The sequence below is a fragment of the Polyodon spathula genome, chromosome 25 (genome assembly GCF_017654505.1).
Source record: "Polyodon spathula isolate WHYD16114869_AA chromosome 25, ASM1765450v1, whole genome shotgun sequence".
Classification (NCBI taxonomy): domain Eukaryota; kingdom Metazoa; phylum Chordata; class Actinopteri; order Acipenseriformes; family Polyodontidae; genus Polyodon; species Polyodon spathula.
In genome coordinates this window covers 60465-73158 of record NC_054558.1, presented here as the reverse complement: position 1 = coordinate 73158, position 12694 = coordinate 60465, and the positions used below count along the sequence as shown (strand labels likewise).

At 42.7% G+C, this 12694-nt stretch overlaps 2 long non-coding RNA genes across 4 annotated transcripts; both read left to right on the top strand.

Annotated features, from left to right (window-relative positions):
• Positions 1 to 7461: 7461 nt before the first annotated feature.
• Positions 7462 to 10631, top strand: LOC121299667. Of its 2 annotated transcripts, none has more exons than XR_005947446.1 (4): positions 7462 to 8067; positions 8295 to 8335; positions 9115 to 9310; positions 10561 to 10631. It is a non-coding gene; the product is annotated as an uncharacterized LOC121299667 (long non-coding RNA). The 2 variants fall into 2 exon arrangements; XR_005947447.1 differs by lacking the exon at positions 10561 to 10631 and adding an exon at positions 10299 to 10339 and having other exon boundaries at positions 7463 to 8067.
• Positions 10632 to 10647: 16 nt separating this feature from the next.
• LOC121299664 lies at positions 10648 to 11887 on the top strand. 2 transcript variants are annotated; one of them, XR_005947441.1, is made up of 3 exons: positions 10648 to 10703; positions 11274 to 11421; positions 11875 to 11887. It is a non-coding gene; the product is annotated as an uncharacterized LOC121299664 (long non-coding RNA). The 2 variants fall into 2 exon arrangements; XR_005947440.1 differs by lacking the exon at positions 11875 to 11887 and having other exon boundaries at positions 11274 to 11424.
• Positions 11888 to 12694: the final 807 nt, after the last annotated feature.

The window sequence follows — 12694 nt, the reverse complement described above, 5'->3', positions numbered from 1 at the left end:
GAATTCTAATTCTTACAAATCAGATTAAAAAAAAAACAAAACAAAAAAAAACCCAGATATGGGTGATTTAAATATAAACTGCCAAGTGCTGAGACAGGCTCCCGGGTATTTCCAAACCTGTTTCCCTGTGTCTGAGAACTGAGGGAAACTGAACAGGCTTTCCCTGGAGCTCATACTGGCCAGCATTGGGTGTTACAAACAAAGACCTTCCAGCGAGGACCAGCACTAACACCTACTGGTTTTCAACTGGTCATACTGGTCCTAATGCCACTTTACACCCAGGAGCTCCAGAGCGGGGGTCAGTGAGCCACTGGCCTCTGGAGGGCCAGAGCCAGCCTGCACTGTCTGATTGAGCTCACCGGGCGCCGGGCTAGTACGGAGGATTTTTTTTTTTTTTTAGTGGTCACTAATGATTGGGCCTCCAAAACTCATGGGGGCGCCAGAGCCAATGCACTCTCACTGAGGAATCCCCAACTAAGACTGGCAACTTTTCATAGCCAGAATCCAAACCTGTGCTCTCCTGACTGCATGACTCACCCTGCGCCCCACGGCAGACTTTAACCGGTCAGCCGCTCGGGGGATCCACGTGCAAGAGCTTCATAAAAGTGTTGCAGTGGGGTCCCAACGGCACTTTGCTGTAATAGGAAGACCCACCTGTGATTTGGCAAACTAAACCGGTCTATAGACCCTGGTAACTCCCTCTCTGCTGCCATCAGTCAGGTAATAATGATCCCCTTATTGTATTGTATTGAACAACTGCAGGGTACTTTCCAGACACATGGGATGTCAGGACAGTGTTTCAAACCACAATGCCAACCCAGAGCAACTAAAGGCTTTGTATTCAGGAGCAGTGTTTGAAGAGCGCTCTCGCTGCCAGTGTAAACAATGGGAGAGCTGCATGTTGTGGTTAATACCTGGGGCTGGGCTGCATGTGGAAGACAGTACAGTACAGGAGGGGGACACTGAGAACTGCTATTCAGTACAGAAGGGGGACACTGAGCACTGCTATTCAGTACAGGAGGGGGACAATGAGCACTGCTATTCAGTACAGGAGGGGGACAATGAGCACTGCTATTCAGTACAGGAGGGGGACACTGAGCACTGCTATTCAGTACCCTGAGCACTGCTATTCAGTACAGGTAGGGACACTGAGCACTGCTATTCAGTACAGGAGGGGGACACTGAGCACTGCTATTCAGTACAGGAGGGGGACACTGAGCACTGCTATTCAGTACAGGAGGGGGACACTGAGCACTGCTATTCAGTACAGGAGGGGGACAATGAGCACTGCTATTCAGTACAGGAGGGGGACACTGAGCACTGCTATTCAGTACAGGAGGGGGACACTGAGCACTGCTATTCAGTACAGGAGGGGGACACTGAGCCTCCCTCTGCACAGGTAGAAGCACCTGCCACAGACTGCTAATGGACAGGTACGGACAACAGTGCTGCATCACCCTGTAGAACAAACCAATCAAGCTTCATAAAGTTGAATGGAACCTGCTGAATAATGTTACGTTAACATATTGAAATGTTGTGAAAAACTTTGCATTTTTCCATATTCTTGTGAAAAATTGTGACATTTTGCAATCTAACATGGAATACTGTACTACTGTTATGGCTTCCGGTAGACTTTTGCGATACCATTTTGTAGTTTTTATTTCATTACATGATGTTAAATAAAAGATCAAAATGATGTTTGTATAGATTTTTTTTTTCTTAATCCTATAATTCTAGGTGAATTCGCGGCTGAAGGGCCCCCATGGACAGCCCGGCCGGCACTGGTTCGACACGCCGGTGTTGAAATGGTTCTGGAGGGAAGATTGAGGGATGTTGCCTGTCTTTGAAACCTGTACTTGTCTCCTGCCCAGCTGTGAAGTGCAGGAATATTTGGCCCACACAGGAATTTTACTGACAATGAAGCAGGGGTGGATACGTTGAAAAGCTGGTAAACTGTTGAAAGATCTTGAAAAACAGGATCTCTCTGCCGCGCAGTTAGGTGCTTTCAGCATTCACCTGGAGAGTCCAGCCGCACCTCAGAGCTTGAGCGTGTTTTTAAAAGCTGTTCCCTGTCTTTATGTTTTCTTCAGTGACTAATAAAGTCATGTATTATTTTTTATTCTGTAATTAAACATTCAAATACAACCCGTGGGCCATACTCTGCTAATCTTACAATGCAAAACCAAATAAAAGTTATTTTAAAGACATGAAGCCTGTTCTGCACTGTGGAAGCCCAGGACGACAGCGTCTGATTGATGTCAAGTTTATCAGCAGATACTCCCTGAGTTGCAGGTGTCCCAGAGACTCTGAGGACCTGCGGGGTACACTTACAGTGTACAACATATAACACTTTTATTTACAGACCTTTCAAAAAATATATATATACACATAGATATAATCACAACATTAGCATGGACATGCAGTGAGATAAGATAGGACAGCGAGGGGTATCAAACGCATTTTATGGTTTATTGATTACTGAAGAGAATCAAGGATATTTACTCTGCGTCGTTCTCATGTGTGTGACTCCGTCTTTGACGCATTCTCTATCTCTAACCCTGTTGAGCAAAGGGGTGGCATGTGTATTTACAGCTCTGTCATATAACAAGAAGCTGCTCTAAACGTGAGAAAATTGCTCCCCTGCAAGTAAGTGTCATCAGTGGATAGAACGGCTTGTTTTTTACTAGCTCCTTGTGTTAGTAAACTGGCACTTGAATTCCACTATTTAAAAGCATCTAACTGGAGATGAGTTTGGAATGAGGGCCAGGTGGTGCAGGGGCTCAGAAACCTTCCTGCGATGCTTCACACCTCTGAAAGCCTCGGTTCAGCCCTGAGTTGACTGCTGGTCTCTGCAGGGGATCTCAGACCCAGGGCAGGTCAGTATCAGAGCTGTTAGAGAAAGACAGAATGAAGGTAGCTCAGATCTGACACACATGCTACACAGTACAGACAGGCTTCTTGAAAACCCTACCAATGTGCAATACGAAATTCCAGCAACCACTGCTGACCAGCTAAGAACTGGGAACAGATGTCGACTGGGAACCCAGCGACTATATAAAACCCTGGACAATGTTTAGATCAAAGAGATGGTTTAGAAAACAAACAGAAATTAGTAGAATTTTAAGTGTTTCTGAGTACTGTGTATTGACATAGTGGTTACTTAGTAACTGCATTGGTGCCTACACATCATAACAGTGTTACTGTGCACAGTTGCAATGCACTTCATGTGTGAATCTTTTTGCTGTAAATGCACAGTATCAGAGTGGGTTTGGGTTATATCATGCAAACAGATTTACACGGTAAACACTGTAACTGTGCACAATAATGCTGGAAGATTTCTATTGAATGATGTCAAAGCACCATTTCTTCAGGACGCAGCCTGCGTTGCAGTCACAGTGGTAAATGCGTAGCTAACACTGTAACAGTTCATGTTTTCACACTGCAATTCCAGTATTGCCTTGTTGATATCTTCTTGGATAGTTGCTGTAAATCCTGCTTTGTTGGTTCAGGACTTGTAAATGTTTATGACTCAGTGTTTCACATCTGATTTATAAAGCTTTAGGGTAAATTTACAAGGCTGCAAATCCTTTTTGTTAATTTCAATAGCTGTTGTAAAAATATTATCTTCCAGTAAAACTTTATAATCTGTCACAGATGGGCGACGGAAAAGCTCCATTTATGACGCTTCAACCAAAGCTCTGTGAACATGTGAGAGTTTGCACGCTACTCAAATGTTTGTTTGCTAAAGACAATCTCACCATTCACATGTCCTTAGTTTTCTTTATTGTATTGGTTTAAAAACTCAACACAAGAGACATGAAATTCTGTCAATTACTCCCAAGCGCTCCCACGTGACGTAAAAAAGCTGAACAGCTTCCTAGAAACCCTTTAAAAAAAACAACAGCGGAATTGTGAAGAGCAGATATCCTTGGAGTGCAGACTGGCAGAGACCTGGTAGGACTGGGCTCCACGAAGGATTCTACAAACCCTTTCAAACCATCGGTCTTATAGATCACGGGAAACACAGGGGGCCCTTTTCAAAGCATTGTAAATGCTCTGTCAATTATGGGATGTTAGCTTTAGGCAGTAGCTCCATCAATTACCATATAATATAATATTACAGATATATATATATTATAATATATATCTATATATATATATATGGCACATGCTAATACCAGAGCATGCAGCTTGTGATCAGCTTGTCTTATTAGAGACACTTTGCATTTTTGTACAGAATGCACAAAGCATGATGTAATACCCTGCCCTTCATGAAGCTGCAGGCTCTATTTCACTGGCTAAGCGTGTCTCAGCAGGGGTGGATTCAAATGCAATGCAGCCTCTTCTTTTGCAGAGCCAGTGATAAGAAGGCGTGTTCGGAACTCCTGTTTGCCCAGTAATGCCGTTCCACTGTCACTGTAAGAAGAAGGGAACACCGCCGCCTCTTAACTGCGGCTCTCCACCACAGCGATTGAAAGAGGGGGCGCTGTTAAGCTTTTGTTTTCGTTCACGATTCATTTATTGTACCCCACACTCACTTAGTATATATATATATAATATATATATATATATATATGGAAAATGTTCAAATGAATTGTCACCAAACGCTGGTGTGTGTGCCACGCAGTATGGCCAGGGACTTCCTGTCCTGAACCTCACCCCGTTCTGTCTGAGCTTATAATGCCATGTCGGGAGAAAAGCATCTTCTGAATTAGAGGAATAACGATCATGGGAAACTGAACGGTCACAGCAGAACAACGCAGGGCTTGTGAAAAGGCTGTTATGCTAATACTGGTACCACACCTGTGAGTGTTACCTGGATCTGCACGCGGTTCTTAAGGGCTCAGCCAGGCTTAGCAAATCCCTTTAAAAGTTAAAAGGGAAATCCCGCTCAAATAAATAAATAATAATCATAGATGCAATGTGGAAGTTCCGAATGGGGAAAATACCAACCGCGCTTCTGCAGGTGGGGAACGAAAAGCGACACTGCAGTGAATTACAAGACATGAGGAAATTCCTTCAGGTGAAATATCCACGGTGCTCGTTGGTGTTGATAAACACGGACCGATTGTTACCATGTTAGCGAGGAAATCCCTGAAATTCAAGCTGCTGGTCTCTGGGTGCTTCGGGCTGAAGGCGTTATCCAGGATGGTTACATGACACGCTGCAGTAACGTTTTGTTTTGGTACGGCTGGTTAATGAAGTAGCCCTTCTTAAATCTGGGCTCCTGGGTTTAAAACCACGACCTGTAACGAGTCGTGTAGAGTGCATTTTAAAAAGAGCTGATCGAAACATCGATAGAGGGTACTAAAGCTAGCAAAAACAGCGGAGTAGATTTGAAACCCTTAGCTACAGCATAATATCAGTCAAGAAGAAAACTCATTCTGAAATGCAATGCAGTATTGCTGTCAAATCGAGCTCGGTTTAATCTTTTATAAAAACAGCGGTATGATATTTAGAATAATGAATGCACCCCTAACATTAGTAACACGGGCCCCTCGACTGGTGCAGGAGGGATCCGACCCCGTAAGCAGGAGTTAGTGTGGATAATACAACGAAACACGCAACAAAGACCTCTAACAGAAACGGTTTTATTGCTGTGTTTATTGATTAGCACCACTGAACACCTGAACAAATAAAACAGACCCAGTTGTTTCAATGTGATTACAACTGACAGGGCGTTTGTATTTTTTTTCTTTCCCTATCACGCATTTTTTATGTAATCAGTTTTATATTGAGCGATTTACCCAGTTCCTTTTATTTTGAAACCCTTACCAATTTACAGAAGGTCTGCCTCGCGTACGGAGTCCCTGTTCATACAATGCATTTCTTGTTACAGCAGCCTTATCTGTCTTTGTCGTGGCTACGAGTTGTTGACACGTGTAAAGCGCTCTTCTGTTTGAGGAGACTTTGTCAGTGTGTATTTTGCAAAAAAAAAAAACCCAAGAAAAATAGTATTTGCACTTTAGCATTGTTCCTATTGTGTGACTCAAGGTGAATATGGAATTGTATCCCTTCATTTAGGACTATGTTATGAAAGCATATACAGTCAGCACTCATATATCCGACCCTAGCAAATGTGGACCTCAGCGAAGAATGTGACGATTCCTTCATTTTGACCCGTTGCAACCCGTGTCCGTTTTTCAGGGAACACAAAAAGATACAGTGTCAAAAATCCATAGCTGAAAGAAGCAGAATTCTCTTTAGAGGTACTGCAGTCGGTTTCTGTTGGTACAGTACTATATTTTCAAACAGAAGTATTTTAATTCAGAAGGATGGGATTCTGAAAATATCACTTGCAAAAAGAGATGACTGGACACGTGGACTGCAATACAGAACATTCTTTTAAATCCGGTACGTATTGTAGCAGTCTGTAAAATATCACCATTAACGACCCAACAGCAAAATGAAATGAAAATGTGACCCATGCACAGAACTGTGTAAAACGTAAAAGGCAATGCAATTTAACAGTCGATTTAAATACCCTGTATGATAAGACCCTGTTGTCACAGTTCACTTGCAAATGAAAATGCACAAAAGCAACTAAAGATGACAGATTTAAAAACAATACATCACAGTATCTCAAACTGTTTAATGAGTAACTCTTTTGCATTACAGTAGCTGGTGTCGTTTGCTGTGTAACTGCACAATAAAGACAGACTCATTTGCATGTGAGAAATAAAAACAGCGGGCTGTGACGGATAATCAAATACATTGTAACACTGAAGAGATGGGTTTTGCATCAGGAGACTGGTGAGGGGTCGGAAATCACGTGTGGCGGGTAAGTGCGTTCATTTGTTCATTCATTTGCATTGATTTGTTTTTTGTAGCGATCCTGCTTCAATAATAATTGTCTGGATCTGTTTCTTATTGGTGGGACTCCCTGGTTTTATCAGCTCTCCCGTCACATGCGGTGGCAGCGGTGGGATACCATCCCCCTGCTACCCAGAGCAGTTCTGCAGTGCGTGAGAGAAACGAATCAAATCAAACAATAGCACATGAGGGGGCACCTCACCCTGTCCCAAGAAACTTCAAAACTGAGGTCATGAAATCTGCTTTTGAAGTAACGGCTCTTAATAGTTGTGTATATATTATACTAATAAATAATAATAAAACCTATACTTTTACAACGCATTTGACCCCAAGGCCAACCATAAAAACAACATCTCGATGGGACCCATCAAAATGCTGCACAATAAATCAAATGCAAAAGTGCAAAGTGACTGGAAATAAAGCCTGTTCCAATTCCAGTTTCCATGGTCTGCACTGCCCCTCACCCTGTGATATATCTGACTCTGAATGGCTCTTATTGCTGCTGTTGTTTTTCCCTTTGTTCGATGTTAGTTCAGGTCTTGCTTTTCAGTTGTATGCAGCAGGGTCAGCCTCTCATGTTTGCTGAACATTTTTTGCCGATCCTTTTCATTAGTTTATAATAAGCTATAGACAAAAAAAGCAATTTGTGAATGTGTTAACATTGAATAAATGAACAGAAGGATCCCCTATATATTCAGTAGGTGGAAATGACCTGGCATTATTACCATATGGTTTTACTGCACTCCAAACTCCTGCTCATGAATATTAGTAATCTCACAGTAGGGCTGCTGCTAGTACATTAGCAGCACCCTACATCATAGAAGCATGAAGCCCTTTCCATGGAGCAAACGGCAGCAAACACAATAACACAGAGGGGCAGAGCCGCGGAATATTACACAGTTCCCAAAGTGGAAAGCGACCAGGAACTGCCCCAGGTAGCAGATAAGAGGGGGTTGTTAATCTGCTTGTCAGTTTGATTGTCTGAGAAACTTGCATAAATTGATAAGAATCAAAGCAAGATTGGACGCCTGTTTGGCAGGGAACGTGAGGGGATTTTGGGAGCATGATATAAAGCTGCGGTACAAAGGAGTGCTCAGTGCAGGAGAAGTGACGGCCGGTACTGGATGTAATCGCCTTGCTTCCTCTTCTACACACACAGCAGCACAGCGAGTTTGCTCTGTTTTCCAAGAACGCAGTGAGAGGGTTAATTCCACACTCCTATTCAGTCCTGTTTTTTTTTCCTTTTCATTCAAGGTACCGTGTCATGTTTCATTTTGCAGATTTTCTCTGTAAAGTGTTGTATTATTCTAACTGCTATTTATTTAGAATTGCTAATTGTATTCTTAAGGCTGTTAATAATAATAATAATAATACTAAATAATAATAATAATTAATAATAATAATAATAATAATAATAATAATAATAATAAATAATAATAATAATAATATAATAAAATTGTTCATGAACCACTTTTTTTCAGATTTATTAAAGATGTTGGCTCCCCTGCAAAATGTTACTATGGTAAGTACTATACTATAGATTTCTTTTTTTAAGTCATTACTCGTATAATCGCTACAGTTCCGATTTTTGGGGGCTAAGACAATAGTTAAAGAAGTTGCTTGATTAATTAATTAATTGATACTGATTTAGTTTATTGAATGTATCTTCGTTCAGCTTCTTCTCAAAGCGAACTTGCATAGAGAATGTCTGCCTGTCTGTCTTAAGATAAGATAACACACTAACAGAGACAGACAGCACACAGACATACAGATAGATAAGTGCTATCTATCATATCTTATCTATCTATCTGTCTATCTATCTATCTATCTATCTATCTATCTATCTATGTTCTGTCTCTGCGCGATCAGCACTCAGATAGAGCGAGATAGAAGATCAGATAGATTAATAGACAGACTAGATAGATACACAGATTACAGACAGATTCTATCATTCATAACTGACTGCTGCAGCAGTTACGTAGACTATCAATCTAGAACTTTAGATAGATGCAAGCTCAGAACAGCTGTCTGTCTGTCTGTCTGTCTGCCTGTCTGCCTGTCTGTCTGTCTGTCTGTCTGTCTGTCTATCTGTCTATGATATAGATAGATAGATAGGACGGTAACAGACAGATAGGATACGGACAGCCGATTGTCTATCTGTCTATCTATCTGTCTATCTGTCTGTCTGTCTGTCTATCTATCTATCTATCTATCTGTCTGTCTGCCTGTCTGTCTGTCTGTCTGTCTGTCTGTCTGTCTGTCTGTCTGTCTGTATGTTTAACAGTGGTGTGCTTTGCACAGCTCCCCTTCTCTCCCTGCTGTGATGTCAGCACCAGCAGTGATTCAGACTCGTCCAACTCGTTTGCTGCTGCTGACATGGACCTGGATGTCATTGAAGAGTATTTAAATGAACAGAGAAGTGCGAGCACACACGTGGCTGAGGTCCAGCCCGAGCCAGGAGAGCGCTGCTGGAATGAGGAAGAAACCCAGATTATAGGTAAGAGAGGGACTTTCCAGAACGCTGCTGAAGAGCACTCTGCAATCAGAACAAGCACACCATTACTTAATCACACTTCATGAGTGCAGTTACCGGGAGCGAGTGCAGCCTGTGTATTTACAGGACATGCTGAAACAAATTCAATCACATTCCTGACCTGATAAACTGAGGGTAAAGTCTACAGAAAAACAAACACGACTGAGATATGAGTAGAATTCCATCCAATGAATTCACTACTTTACAGACTTTCACTAAAACTCAGGCAACCTGAGAAGAGCAGGGGTCTGTTCAAATAATCAGACAGCGGCGCATCTCAGCATGACCACTGTTTGAATCATTACAGCAGCAGCCTGTCCAAGTTTATGGTGTCAATCAACTGTACAGAAGCAGGCAGGTCTGGGTGTTTGATTTTACTCCTCTTAAATTTGCTGTTTTTTCTGAGTTTTGATTTCATTTCCATTTGCGGTCGATTAGCAGAAATAACACCTTAGAAAATTCAATAGATCCGAGAATTCAGTATATCAGAGAATTCATTATATCCTGTTCCAATGAACATGATTTTATTCTGTCTGGGATCAGCCTTTTTTTCTGACATGAGAATTTTGCATACCACAGTGCAGTAGGAAAGAAAATCTACAAACAACTCCCGTTCCTGTGAAAACAGAGAGTGAACAGTCTTACTGGGGGGGGGGGGCTACTGGTAAATCTGTTGCAATGTATTCAAACCAGCATAACGTGATAAGCAAATTAAAATGATGATCGCATCAGCACAGCATGCAAATCCCATGGTGCAGTCTGGTGTGTAGCCTCACTGAGACAGTGATTTAGTGAATCTTTCTGCATTGTATAGATTCTGCAAACTATCCATCAAAACGTGTGCTTCGTCTATCTAGGATATGATATTTTTGATGTTCAAATGAAATATATGAAATCTAGTTCTAGGCTTGTTTACCATTCAAAAAGTAAAATTCTCCTTTTGTTTTATTAGAGAACAGCTGGTCTGGCCGGTTTCCCTATGAGTGGCATCTTTGACAGCACAGCATGCAAATCCCATGGTGCAGTCTGGTGTGTAGCCTCACTGAGACAGTGATTTAGTGAATCTTTCTGCATTGTATAGATTCTGCAAACTATCCATCAAAACGTGTGCTTCGTCTATCTAGGATATTTTTGATGTTCAAATGAAATATATGAAAAATAGTTCTAGGCTTGTTTGCTATTCAAAAAGTAAAATTCTCCTTTTGTTTTATTAGAGAACAGCTGGTCTGGCCGGTTTCCCTATGAGTGGCATCTTTACAGCGCGCTTTCAAACCCCAGCTCTGAACCCGACAGACTTATACAATATTGTGGGCAAGCGCAAGCCCCCGCCTGGCACAGCACTGCCAGCGTCGAGTGGGTGAGTACAGCATATCAATGCACGAGATTAGAAAACAAAGAGGCATTCAAGAAGTCAGCTTTCAGTTTGGTAACTCTCAACGGCTGCTAGAAAAAATCTGCTCTTCAACGACTGCCCTTCTCATGCAAGCATGAATAAGCCCGACCGAGTCTGCAGATCTGTTGTTTAAACTCCTGATTATGACCAGCATTTCACTGAGGGTAGTTCTGAAAGCCAGCACTAGAGTACGCTAGTACATCACATGGTTGTGTGATGTCATGGGCATGTGATGTCATGGTCGCGTGATGTCATGGTCGCGTGATGTCATGGGCATGTGATGTCATGGTCGCGTGATGTCATGGTCGCGTGATGTCATCGCGTGGTCATGGTCGCGTGATGTCATGGTCGCGTGATGTCATGGGCGTGTGATGTACCGTGTGATGTACCGTTGATTAGCCTCTCTACCCATTTGCAGTAATACTTGACACTTGCTTCACATGGTGCCGTAGTGCTCCACAGCACATTCCCCTGCTCTTCCCTGAATGACTCTGTATACTGAGCCCCCTAACGCCCTTCTGAACTCTTCTGCAGGGCTGCTGCCAGTCTGGGTATGAAGTGAGCCCAAGCAGCGATTCAGACTCCCAGTCCATGATCTCTGCATCCAATGACAATGACTTCCCCACCTTGGACAGAAGAGCAAAGAAAATCAGCAGCAGCCCCCAGCTCTCGTCCCCCATTGGTACGTCTTCTTTGAACCCAGCAGCAGTCGTGCATGTATTTGGAGGTACCTGTGTGATATGGAGAGTAGTGAAGTGATGGAAGTGTACCAGAGCTGATCTACAGGCTTAGCTGTGCTTGCACTGCACTGTCATCCCATCTGATCACATCACATCATGAGCTTTGTTTCGGGCTTTTGATAATGGAAGGATATTTCAGCATTCAGAAATAAAATAAAAATGAATTCATGTTAATGAATGCACATTGTGATACTACATACAATCACTGATATACAACTGCACTAACAACATTTACAAAAGTGTGTTTGTGGGGTTCGTGATTAAAAACGAATCTTACTCGCATTGGCAGCACTGTCGTGGGCGCCCGCTGTTTCTCCTGCAGATCTCAGCATCGGCACTGCGCAAGGTCTTTCTAACTGGCAGGTCTCTCTCTCGCTCTCTTCTCAAACGCCCAGGTAAAAAGAAAGAAGTTTCTCTATGAGCCTAAGTAAATGCTGTCTTCAGACTAAGTATGGTCTGTGTCGACACGAATTGATGTATCGGTTAGGGTGGACTAGTGTAGTGGAGTAGTTCGAACGAAAGCTAGTCAAGTAGAATTACTGCCTATGAAACAAACGTAAGTCTGGCGATACGTAAGCTGCAATGGTACTGCTACAGTGTAACCTGGCAGATCATGGTCAGTTGCTATATGACTCGTACAGTTGGCAAAGCGTACGTAACAAGCACCCCAAGTCTGAGGATAATATTTGAGATGGAGCGTAATTAGTCGTACATTGACCCCGTACGGTGCGTGTTAAGATAACGTGACTTCTAGATCGTAGCCGGTTGGTGCGCAGAAAGATTTGCGTAGTGCAGAGTTGAGATGCGTTGGTCGACGCAATTTACTTCACTTCTGCCTATATTTGTGTGTACGAGGCAAGGGGGCGCAGGAAAGGCAATCGGAAGACCATGACTTACCAGAAGATGGCCCGAGCGTTGAGGAATTACTCCCGGAGCGGGGAGATCTCGAAAGTGAAGAGGAAGCTCACCTACCAGTTCAGCGATTTCATTCTGAACAGACTACGGGGAGAGATAAAGAGAGGGAGCAAGTGATAGAGAGGACTGTCAGGGGAGCACCTCTGGAAAAACACATAAATACTGAGTATTTACTAACCTTGTAACTTGCAGTGTAAAACGCTGAGATCTGAAAAGCACACGCAACGCTTGCTTGTAAATTTAATCAGAGTTCTGATCGGGTAGAACTGTGTCTTTTTTTTTTTTAGGTGAAATTGCCAT